The sequence below is a fragment of the Melospiza melodia genome, chromosome W (assembly GCF_035770615.1).
Source record: "Melospiza melodia melodia isolate bMelMel2 chromosome W, bMelMel2.pri, whole genome shotgun sequence".
Lineage (NCBI taxonomy): Eukaryota > Metazoa > Chordata > Aves > Passeriformes > Passerellidae > Melospiza > Melospiza melodia.
Window position 1 is genome coordinate 16459225 of NC_086225.1, and position 11876 is coordinate 16471100.

The following is an 11876-nucleotide window of genomic DNA, read 5'->3' on the forward strand; positions in this document are numbered from 1 at the left end:
GTCCTGTAGAGGCCCTCCAAATGAACTTGTTCGTCTCTTCTATCTATCCAGTAATTCACAGGATTCACAAACTCCCAGGGGTTGAATTCAAACCACCGGGGCAGATGAACCCCTTGGCTTCGTCTAGCCACAGTAAAACCGTGCACAATCTACACCACAAATCACCACCTTTACTCAATGATCGTCCTCACCCACGCTTCTCCACTACTTCCTCTGTTTTTCTGCCAGGCGTTCCCTGCCCCCACAGCCTGCCCCAGCCGGTGCTTCAGGCCTCACTCGGCCCCTCGAGTGGCGGGTAGAACACCCCCCCCGCCCCGCACTGTAGATATACTCTCTTTTATACACCATACACTTATACACTTGCACGATTACAAACACAGTGCACTAACCACACAATGCATTAACCATACAATGATACAGTGTCCGGACACCACACACGCACACACACACACACGCACAGGTTCACTCGACCCACCCCCCAGGGTCGCTAGCAGTCCGCTCTATTAGACAATGAACCCCCATCTCTAGCCCAGCTGCTCTATCAGCTGCATCCACAGGCTGAGCACCCAGATGTCTCTGAGTGACTTACTCAGCCATCCTATCTCTCTTTTCCCCCGGGGCCCCTCAGTACACACCATATCCTCCGCAGGCCAGCAGGTCCTTGTCTGTCCTCGCAGGAGGCGAGCTGAGAAGAGCGGAGCCCTGCCAGGAAAATCCTGGGGCGCGCCTAGGAGTCCGTCTGTTCTCCCCTGCCTCTGTGGGGACAGAGACGGCTCTTCCTGGCTGGCTTCGCCAGAATGTGTTATGGAGAAAGCGAAAAGAACTCCACAACTTTGTGAAAGTTGTAAAGCCGGTATGTTTATTACAGTGCCAGACGCATGCGGAGACTGCAGTCCTCAAAAGGCATGCGCACCTCTGGGAACTTCTGGTCCCTTTTTATCTCCCTCTCAAATGCATATGCATACAGTTTCACAATAGGTTCATACATATTCATTTTTACGAATTTCGCGTGACATTTGCCGCTAGTTCTTCTTTATCAGAAAGAATTCCTAGGTCAAGCTGACTTGCTCTTAACAGCAGTTTCTGTCTCTTTTTATCTCTCCCTGTCTCCCCTGTCTCTCCTCCCCCTTATCTTTGTCTTCCATTGACACAGTTTTCCCTTTAGCCTCGGCCTTGCGGCCAGGCTGCACAGGCTAAAAGATGTACCTTTCTCCTAAATCAAAATGGATTTCTACTCTGGGGGATTTTTACTCTGTCTCACAAGGAGGAGACATGCTAAACAATTCTTGGAAAATGTAAACTAGTTTTGGGAAAAGTCTTAATATGCATAATTGTTTATGAATATGTAAGAGGCTGATGCAATAGAAATGGTATATAAAGGGTGTTCCTGAAATAGCAGGTGTGCTCTTGGTGGAATGCCAAGAGTCACCTGGTCATAAATATTTCCTTTATTGTCTTTGTCTCCTATTGTCCTTTATTAAGCTTTTAAATTTTTCCAGGAGAGTGAACATTGTTTTTCAGATAGCCCAGCATCCTGTGTCTGCCCAATCCCAGCAGCTCCTGCTAAGGCTGCAGAGTTTTCTGTTACACTTTGTTTGCCATCTGGGGTGTGCCCGCCTCTGCCATTGCAGCCACTGCTTTGTGGTTCCAGCTACAGCCCATTCTGCCATCCAGAGGGGCACTGAGACTGGCTGATCCTGTGGGTTTGTAAAGGAAGCTCCTTTTTCATCTCTTCTGCCATCACACCTGCCATTACCCACTTGCAGAGGTTTGTAAAGGAAGCTCCTTTTTCATCTCTTCTGCCATCACACCTGCCATTACCCACTTGCAGAGAGGTAGCCGAGCTCGCACCACAGTGCCCCCTTCAGCCGTGGGGGAATCATTACACCTGCCCTGCCTGGCCTGGAGCCAACAGTTCCCTTGCCAGCTGTGACCATAACTACGCCAAAGGGGAAAGTGCTTGACAGTTGAGAGAAGGCTGTTAAAGGGTTTCTGGTTTTGTTTGTTGTTGTGGTTGTTTGTTTGCCTTGTTATACATATATACTATAAAGAACTGTTATTCCGTTTCCCATATCTTTGCCTGAAAGCCCCATAATTTCAGAGTTATAATTATTTGGAGGGAAGGGGGTCATATTTTCCATTCCAAGGGAGCTTCCCACCTTCCTTGGCAGACACTTCTCTTTCAAACTAGGACAGGGAGGCAACTCATTTTGGAGTGTTCACCCTTTAACTTGTCTTTAACCAAGACACAGAGCAACTGCTACACTTGCTGAAGCCCTGCTTCCTGAAAAGTGTCCAGACATCACTCATTGATGAAAAGTAGAGAACAAACCTATTTTTTTTCTGCTTTCTTTATGTGCACACAAACTTTTGCTTTTGCCTTTAGTAAACTGCTTTATCTCAACTTACAAGTTGTTTTCCATCTTATTTTCTCTCCCCTGTCCAGCTGGGGAGTGATAGAGGACTTGGTCTGCACCTGACGTCCAGCCAAGGTCAACATACAACAGAGGCCCAAGCATTTGGCCAGTTGATTCATTGGCTACTCTGATGTGGTAGTGTCACTGTCGAGGCCGTCACAACACAAAGCAGAGACCACAAACAGTCTCAGTTGGCAACTGTTTATTATTGAACATGGCTGACCTTTTATACACCTTACAATTGTTTATGCTTCTTTCACCCTAACTATTGGCTACAATAAATAAACATAACACTATTGGTGAAAAGTTACAGTGACATCAACTAACTTTCTAAAAATACTTCGTCCAGCTGCAAGGTTCTCTTATCTTTCTTCTCTCGGTCTCCTTGGTTACAGCCTTGGAGAGAGCTCCTTATCACCTTCTTCTTACTTCTCAGCTTCTTCTCGCTCCTTTAGCTAACAGGCCCGCTGTTAGCCCCTTCTCCACAAATCCCCCTTTTTGTTTTATGAACTGTAAATATAGCTGCTATGGATTTTTGCAGGGCCCTTTGCAAAAATCCAAGCAGACAGGGGAAAGACAAAACAACAATCATAACCATCAACAAAATTCCCATTCTTAATAGAATTGTTACTATCCTTCATCCATCAATAAGTACTGATATATGGCCCTAGCCAGTGTCATCCGCATGTTCTACTTCAGCTGCGGAACCATCCATCCTATCCTTTCCTGCGTGCTCCAGGTAAGGTTTAACACAGCGAGCAGAAACCCATCGAGGACCATTATCTGTCAAAACACAAGCATAACCCCTCCCCCAGGTTATTAGTTCCACTGGACCAGACCACATACCAGTAATTAAATCCTTGACCCATACCTTGACATTTCTATGGAAATCTGGTTGCTTAGAATTCAAAGAAGAAAAATGGTAGAAGATTGGAGATAACTGTGAGTCAGGTAGGGGACGCAAAAAGTTTAACACATAAACAGCTTTATCTAATCTCACTTGAGGTGACTCCTGTTGCATTCCCCCTTTTTGTTTTTGAACCTGACGTATAAGAAGTCCGTGAGCTCTTTCAATAATTGCTTGGCCCGTGGGGACATGTGGAATGCCTGTTGAATGCTCAATGCCCCAAGCACGAAAGAATGCTTGCATTTTCTGCGAAGCATATGCTGGGCCGTTATCTGTTTTTATGTGACACGGAACACCTAGGATAGAAAAAGCATTATAAAAATGATGAATAGCATCATGAGTTTTTTCTCCCATGAATGGTGAAGCAACCATTGCATGAGAAAAAGTATCAACTGTAACATGCACATACTTAAAGCGACCAAATTCTGGCATTTTAGTAACATCAGTTTGCCATTCCTCTAATGCGGAAAGACCCCTAGGGTTGGTACCATAATACTGAGTGACATGAGTCATGTTACAGCCAGGACAAGAAGAAAGAATTGATTTTGCTTCACCAGGAGACAATTTGAATTGCTGCTGTAAAGCTTGAGCACTCTGATGAAAAAATTGATGAGATAAAATTGCCTGCTGCAACACATTGGGTACAGTTTTGATTACAGCAGCAGCTACTAAAGAATCTACATAGGCATTGCCTTCAACAAAAAATCCTGGTAATGATGTATGGCTACGAATGTGCATGATGAAGTAAGGATGTTTTCGAGTGCCAATAACTGTCCATAACTTCACTAACATGATAAACAATGGCTTCTCTTGAATATTATACAACACTGCTTGATCTAAATGCTTAACCAAATTGGCAACATAAATGGAATCAGCAATTATATTTACAGGACCAGGAAATAAAGTAAAAGCCAAAAGAACAGCAGAAAGTTCAACCAAATGAGGAGATCCCTGCTGAATCATTGTCTCATATCCCCAGTGATCATCCTTTCTCCAAGCCACAGCTGCTTTTCCGGTTTTCCCAGATCCATCTGTAAAAACTGTTATACTTTCCACTGGAACAGGAGAATAAATTTGCTTGCCTTCAAAAGAAATCTCTTTAGTCAGTGTTAGAACAGGATGAGAAGGCAAATGCTATGTGATTTGGCCTGTAAAACAAGATAAGTCAGATTGTAATTCATTATTATTTTGAAAGCACCATTCAAAATACCACTGTTGTACAGGTATCACGATGGTCACAGGGTCCTGTCCCAAAATCTCATGACAACGCCTGTGGCCCTTGATGATAATATCTGCAAAAAGCTCATAAAGTCCTGGAGCTGTTTTCCGAGATCTGAAAGATAAAAATATCCATTCCAGAATATGCAGTTGATCTTCCCCATTATCATTCCATTGACACAGTATTCCACATGGTATTTCATGGTCTTTCAAAAAAAAAAAATTGAACACCAACAGAGGTATCTATCCTGTTAACAAATTTGTGTGCTAGGGCTAATTCAACTTCTTCTAGGGTCTTTTTTGCTGCTGAGGTCAATTGCCTCTCATCAGTAGAGGAAGTGATGCCTGAGAGCAAATCAAACAATGGCTGCATCTGATGATTAGTTATGCCTAAATAGGATTGAATCCAACCTATTAAACCAACCAATTGCTGTACATCAGTAGCAGTTTTAACATCAATGTCTAACTTTACAGGTTGAGGCATAACTTGAGTGTTGGTCGCCAACATACCTAGGTATTTCCAAGGCTTGTGTTCCTGCACTTTCTCTGGAGCAATGATCAGACCAAAAGCTTTCAAATTTGTCACAGCACATTGTTTAAGAGCTGACAACTGTTGTTTGTTGTCAGATGCCAACAAGATATCATTCATGTAATGATAGCAGCAGCAGTTTTTAAATTGCTCCCGGACTTTTGACAAGGCCTGTGCCACAAACCATTGACAAATAGTTGGCGAACTTTTCATGCCTTGTGGGAGTACCTTCCATTGATATCTTTTATCAGGTTCAGCATGATTTATAGAAGGCACTCTAAAAGCGAATTTTTCTTTGTCCTGCTCAGCCAATGGAATAGTGAAGAAACAATCTTTCAGATCAATGATAACTATTTCCCATTCCTGTGGAATCATCGTAGGTGTAGGAAGGCCTGGTTGTAAAGCTCCCATTGTTGCCATTACAGCATTTATCTGCCGTAAATCATGTAAAAGTCTCCATTTTCCCGATTTCTTTTTTATTACAAATCAGGGGTGTTCCAGGGACTGAATGATTCCTCAGTATGTCCCGCTTGCAATTGTTCTGTAACTAATTCTTTCAGGGCAGTAAGCTTTTCAGTAGTCAGGGGCCACTGGCGAACCCGGACAGGCTTATCTGTCAACCATGTCAGGGCCACAACTGGACGTTCATTGCCCTGCATCACAGTGGCCCCCATTAAAAATCCGTAGTAATTTTGACGCCCCATTGAGATAAACAATCTCGTCCCCACAAACTTTGAGGAGCATCGGCAACATAGGGTCTGATGTTAGCTTGCTGGCCATCAGGATGTTTCACATTAATTACAATGGCTGACAGGCCACCTGTTGTAGCACCACCCAACCCCAGGAGTCCAAAACTTGCACGAGTGAGAGGCCACGATTGAGGCCAGCAAAGTCGCGAGAGTATTGTGACATCTGCTCCAGTGTCAATCAAGCCTGTTACTGATATAGTTCCTGGATGACATCCACTGCCGGTGAGAGTGCATGTCTTTTCTGGATGGCTCTCTGTTACTTTCTCAGTCCAGAAGACTTGAGGTACTCCTGTCGATCCAAAGCTTCCTGTGACGCGACTTCGGTCCACTGTATTTGGAACAGAACTCACAAAAGGTACAATTTGAGCAATGCAAGTTCCTTTCTGAATAGTGACAGGAGGGTCATCAATGGATACCATAGCATGAATCTGCCCTAAATAATCAGCATCAATAAGCCCTAGATGCACATGAATACCTTTAAGTGTAGTACTTGATCTCCCTATCAAAAATCACTCAATCCCTGTCCTATCGGACCATAGGCATCAAGGGGCACTTTACATATTTCTTTTGTTAGAATGGTTACTATGTCAGCTGTGGGTATATCAATGCCTGCGGACCTGCTTGTTGCCCCTGAGTATTGTTCGCAAATGGGTAGCTTTGCAGGGCTGGGAAGGCCCGCATTTGCTGTTGTGGTGGTTGTTGTTGTTGGGGTATTTGTTTCCCCATGCACCCCCTCATGCTCCTCTTTGGGTTTCCCGGCAATTGCTGACCATTTGCATGATATTTACTCCTGCATTGTTTAGCATAGTGCCCAGATTTAGCACAACGATTGCATACAACATCGCTGCTTGCACTTGGCCTAAAATGTTGTTTTCCGGACAGTACACTGTGACTTTATGTGCCCCTGTTGTCCACAATTATAACACTTTGCTGAAGGTCTTAACACTGCAGCAAGAGCTGCCATTTTATGCTCAACTGAACCAACTTTCGAGCAAGCAGTAACCATTTCAGACAAGGTGGGTTCCCCAGGTAAAGTGTCAATAATCTTTCTGCAGTCTGGGTTTGCATTTTCTTTAGCCAATTGTACACACAATTTGTCTCGCAAAGTTTCATCATCTACCTATTTCTCAATAGCCGCAGTAAGTTTTTCTGCAAACTGCAAAAACGGTTCTCTCGTCCCTTGTTGTATAGTGACATATTTCTGTTTTGGAGCTGCCATTTCCATTGTTTTAGTTAAGGCACTCATGCCAATTTTCTGAGCTTGCACCAAAATCGAAGGATCCCACCTTGCCTGTAAATCTGGATTGACAAAAGGCCCAGTGCCCAGTAGGGCATCAACACCCACAGCATGACGAGGGTCGTGTTGAGGCAACTGCATATTCGTTAAAGCGGTGGGCTCAGCCACTCGTCTCCAAGTTTCTTGAAATACACCATATTGTACTGGCTGGAATAGAATTGTAGCAAGATACGTGATGTCATAAGGTGCAAGCAAATCTGCATTACTTACACGTATTAATTGCATTACCTCTGAGGAATTAATACCATACTGAGCTACTTGCGATTGGAGGTCTTGCACAACCCTCCAGGCAAAGACGTGATGACTGTCATTCTGTCCTGTTCCAGGAGCTGCTTTGAAAACTGGAAAAACCATAGGGTTATCACAAGCAACATTTGCATTGGCACTGTTCTCCTGAGGTACTCTTGGAGCACCTAACCTTTCTATGATGTCCCAATTCTTTTCTTCAACTGCTTTCCTCCTAACAAAGTCCCAAAACTCCTGAGGGTGTTGAGGAAGCACAGTTACTTGACATGGAGGCAAAGTCCATGGGGCAGTAAGGCTAGAGCTCTTAGGAGGTAAAGGGGCCAGAGCTCCTTGCCCCAACTCAGGTGTTACTGCGGGCGACTCATCACTTGATTCGCTGTTGCTGTCACTGTCAGGTAATGGAGGATACGGCCTTGCAGGTTGTTCAAGCCACTCAGAGGGGAGTGGGAGGGCGGACGGCTGGACAAGAGAGGAGGGAAGGGGGGGGCAGATGGCTGGGTTTCTCTCTCCGCTAAAGACATTTCAGCTAACTGGCGTAGCGGTGTAGTATATGCAGGCACCATCGCCAGCTGCTGCGCAGGTCTGATAAGAAGAGACTAGGGCAGGTTGCCCAGAAGTTTTGGCAGCTTTCCCATAAACTTTGGCCCCCAGCCCAGAAGCTCTGGCAGCCTTCCCAGAAGCTTTGGCAGCTTTCCCAGAAGCTCTGGCAGCGTGCCAGGTAACTTCCATGGCACCTGGACTTGCTTCAGCAAGTTCCCCATCAGAGGTCCCCTCTGCCTCAGCTCCCCCCCCGTCAGGTTCTGTTATCCGCCCCAACTGTTCGTCCGCATCTTGCTCTGTTTGTTCTCGCTCTGTTTTTCATTCCTTTAATGCCTCAAAGAGCGAGTCCCAAGTAACTGCTAGATCAACAACTGTTTTATCTCCCACTCGAATGACTTGCCAAAGTCTGTCCCCGACTTTTTTCCATGCCTTAACACTAAATGCTGTGTCGGGACCAGTGCCAAAATTCTGTGATTTAGCACTCAGCAATATATTGCGCAGCGCATAGTCTGACGTATCATTCCCCTTATTTCTTAACAAAACTTTCCATGTAGACAGAACATTTTCTTCCTCTTTAGATAAATTATGTCCCATTATTACTAGTTGGTGGCTCACCTACTTCCAGGTGTCTTGATTGGAGGGAATCAGGTCCGGACCTCCCTGTGGCTTCCACCTGCCACTCTCAGTTGCACCAACGCCGCCTCCCCCACTACGTCCCAGTGGGTCCCGGTTGCCAATTGCTAGGACCCTGTATGGGCCCCCACCGACTATGTTCTTATCACGTCGGGGATCACCAAATGTCGCAGTTGAGGCGGTCATGACACAAAGCAGAGACCACAAGCAGTCTCAGTTGGCAACACTTTATTAGTGAACATGGCTGATCTTTTATACACTTTCCAATTGTTTACCCTTCTTATACCTTAACTATTGGCCACAATAAGTCAATACCATGCTATTGGTGAAAAGTTATAGTGACTTCACTTAACTTTCTAAAAATGCTTCATCCAGCTGCAAAGTGCTCTTATCTTTCTTCTCTCAATCTCCTTGGTTACAGCCTTGGAGAGAGCTCCTTATCAGCTTCTTCTTACTTCTCGGCTTCTTCTCACTCCTTTAGCTAACAGGCCCGCTGTTAGCCCCTTCCACAGCAGCCGATCCAGGGGAGGGTGAGGGGGGAGCAAACGGCCCAGGGAGAAACAAAAGGGCTGATGACCCAGCCTGTTCTTCACTTCACGTCTTCTGTGACTTCATTTTTGCTAATTGCTGTGCAGGTATAAGATACTTTGGTTTAGACTCAGTTCAACTAACTGCTGAGCAAGCAAAGTATACACAGGTTTAATATAGTCTTTTGGAGATGAATACCTAGGAACAATGTTAGCCTGCCGTTTGATTCTCACTATAGCAAACCCTGGGGGAACCTCCACAGCAGCTGTAGCAGCCTCCTCAGATGGAGATTCATCAACAGGCTCAGCTTCATCTTCCTCCTGTTCCTCTCCTTCACTTTCTTGCTCTAATTCCTGTTCCTCCAACTCTTCCCCTCTATCTTGTTCTGCTTTCCATTCCTTCAACGCCTCATACAACAGTCTCCAGGTAGTAGCCAAATCGACAATTGTCTCATCCCCCTTAGATATCACTTCCCATAGTCTCTTCCCAACCTTTTTCCATGCCCGGACACTGAAGGCAGTGTTGGCATCAGCTTCAAAGTCCTTTTATTTACACCATATCAGTAAACTACGAAGAGCATAATCAGAAGCTTGAACTTTTTTTCTTTTCAGTAAAGCTTTCCATGTGGACAAAGCAGTCTTTTCCTCGTTTGATAAATTATTTCCCAATTTTTTTCCCAATCGCTCACGGTGATGGTGGTCACAGGGGTCTTAGGATGAGGGAAGAGACGTAGATCTGACTCCATGTTACAGAAGGCTTGATTTATTATTTTATGATATATATTACATTAAAACTGTATTAAAAGAATAGAAGGAAAAGTTCTCATCAGAAGGCTAGTCTAAGAATAGAAAAGAATGAATAACAAAAGGTCTGTGGCTCGGACAGAGAGAGAGCCAACTCTGCCGTGATTGGCCATTAATTCCAAACATCCACACGAGACCAATCACGGATCCACCTGTTGCATTCCACAGCAGCAGACAATCATTGTTTACATTTTGTTTCTGAGGCCTCTCAGCTTCTCAGAAGGAAAAATTCTAAGGAAGGATTTTTAATGAAAAGATGTCTGAGACAGCTCACCTCGAATCAGACGTCTGAATTAGGTCCGGACCTCCGCAACGTCCTTGCTGCCTTCACTCATTATTAGGATACCCTTCAACTTTTTCTCTTTTTTCTCTTTCCTTTTTTACAGTCCAGTTGCAATCACGGCAGGCGCCCACCAGATGTCGCTAAAGAGCGTGACACAGCATAAAGCACCAAGACTCCATCAGAAGGTTGTATAAGAGCGATTTATTACAGGAACATGTTGCCTTTATAGTTTTTCAAGATATTTACATTTACTTAACAGACACATACACTGCTCATTGGTCATAAGAAAGAAACAAAGTTCTCAATAGGTGAATAAGGAGCCACGTCATTCTGTGAGCCAACTAAAGTTCATGTCTTTTAACTTTGTCTCTTTCATCACGTTGTCATGGTGATAGCCTTGGTGTCTTCCTAGAGAGAGATACGGGGCTTTCCTTATCTTCAGGAAGACTTTGCTAGCTCACAAGAACAGCACGAAAATGTCTTTCCTACAGAAAATCTTGAGTCCTTGCAAATGTTAAACACCTTTTACATCGTTATCTTTAAGCAGGTAGTTAAGTCTGTTTATCTGTTTTTGCTGCCTTTATATAAAAAGTTCTGAAATTGAATGCAGAGAATGTGAGTGTCTGCAAGTCCTATAGAATGAGAAAATATACAGTAACATCTCTTGTTGCTCTAGAGCACTTAGGAGAACTCACCTCTCCCGCTCCAAGGAACAGCACTTGCTGCTCTGCAAGTGGTTTACCAGTAGCTTTCTGTGCTCCCTGCAGTCCTACCAAGGCCACTGAATCTGTCCCTGAAAAAGCAATGCAAATCTAAGGTGAGTTGAACATATCTACTTGGCAGATCATGGTTTTAGGCAAAACTTCTGCAAATACAGAAAGGATCATAAACAAAGGGTATACCTTGAATATCATCATTGAAGGTACAATATTTCTCTCTGTGTTTTCTTAAAAACCAAAAAGCATTGTGTTTTCCAAAGTCTTTAAATTGGATAAGTGTGTTCTGGCCATATTGAGATAGAGTTGAAATTTTCCAGAGTAGAAATCCATTTTGATTTAGGTGAAATGTACATCTTTGAACTAAGTCTGTAGCTTGCAAACATAGCTGTTTGGTCTGACTGCCTGTTCTGGCAAAAAACCTATGCTCTAAGAAACTGCTTCAGCCGAAGGACAGAGATAAGGAAGGCCCCTTGAACTCTGAAACAAACTGAGAGGCTTCAGGAGACAGGGCAGGATGACCCAGGAGTTCTTTCTGTACTTTCTGTTAAAAAAACTAGCTGCAAGTGTAATGCAAAATCAGTAAAATTAATATTTATGAACCTGTTGGGAAATTCCAAGCATATGGATTAGTAAGGAAGATAAAAAGAGATCTGGAGTTCCCAGACGCACACATGTCCTTTTAAGGAGAGCCATGTCCAAATGCGTGCAGCGCTGTAATAAACATACCGGCTTTATAACTTTCACAAAAGTTGTGGAGTTTGTTGGTTTTTTTCCCACAGTTCATTATGGCAAACCAGCCAGGAGACTTTCTGTCCTTGAAGGGGCAAGAGGAAAAAAGTACCCCTTGGCACACCCTGGGGATGTTCCTTGGAGGGGCTCTGCTGGTCTCGGCTTGCATCCTGCTGGTGTGCAGATAAGTGGTATGTATCGAGGAGCCCTGGGGGAGAGAGAGAGAGATAGGATTGCTGAGTAAGTCACTCAGAGATGTCTGAGTGTGCAGCCTCATT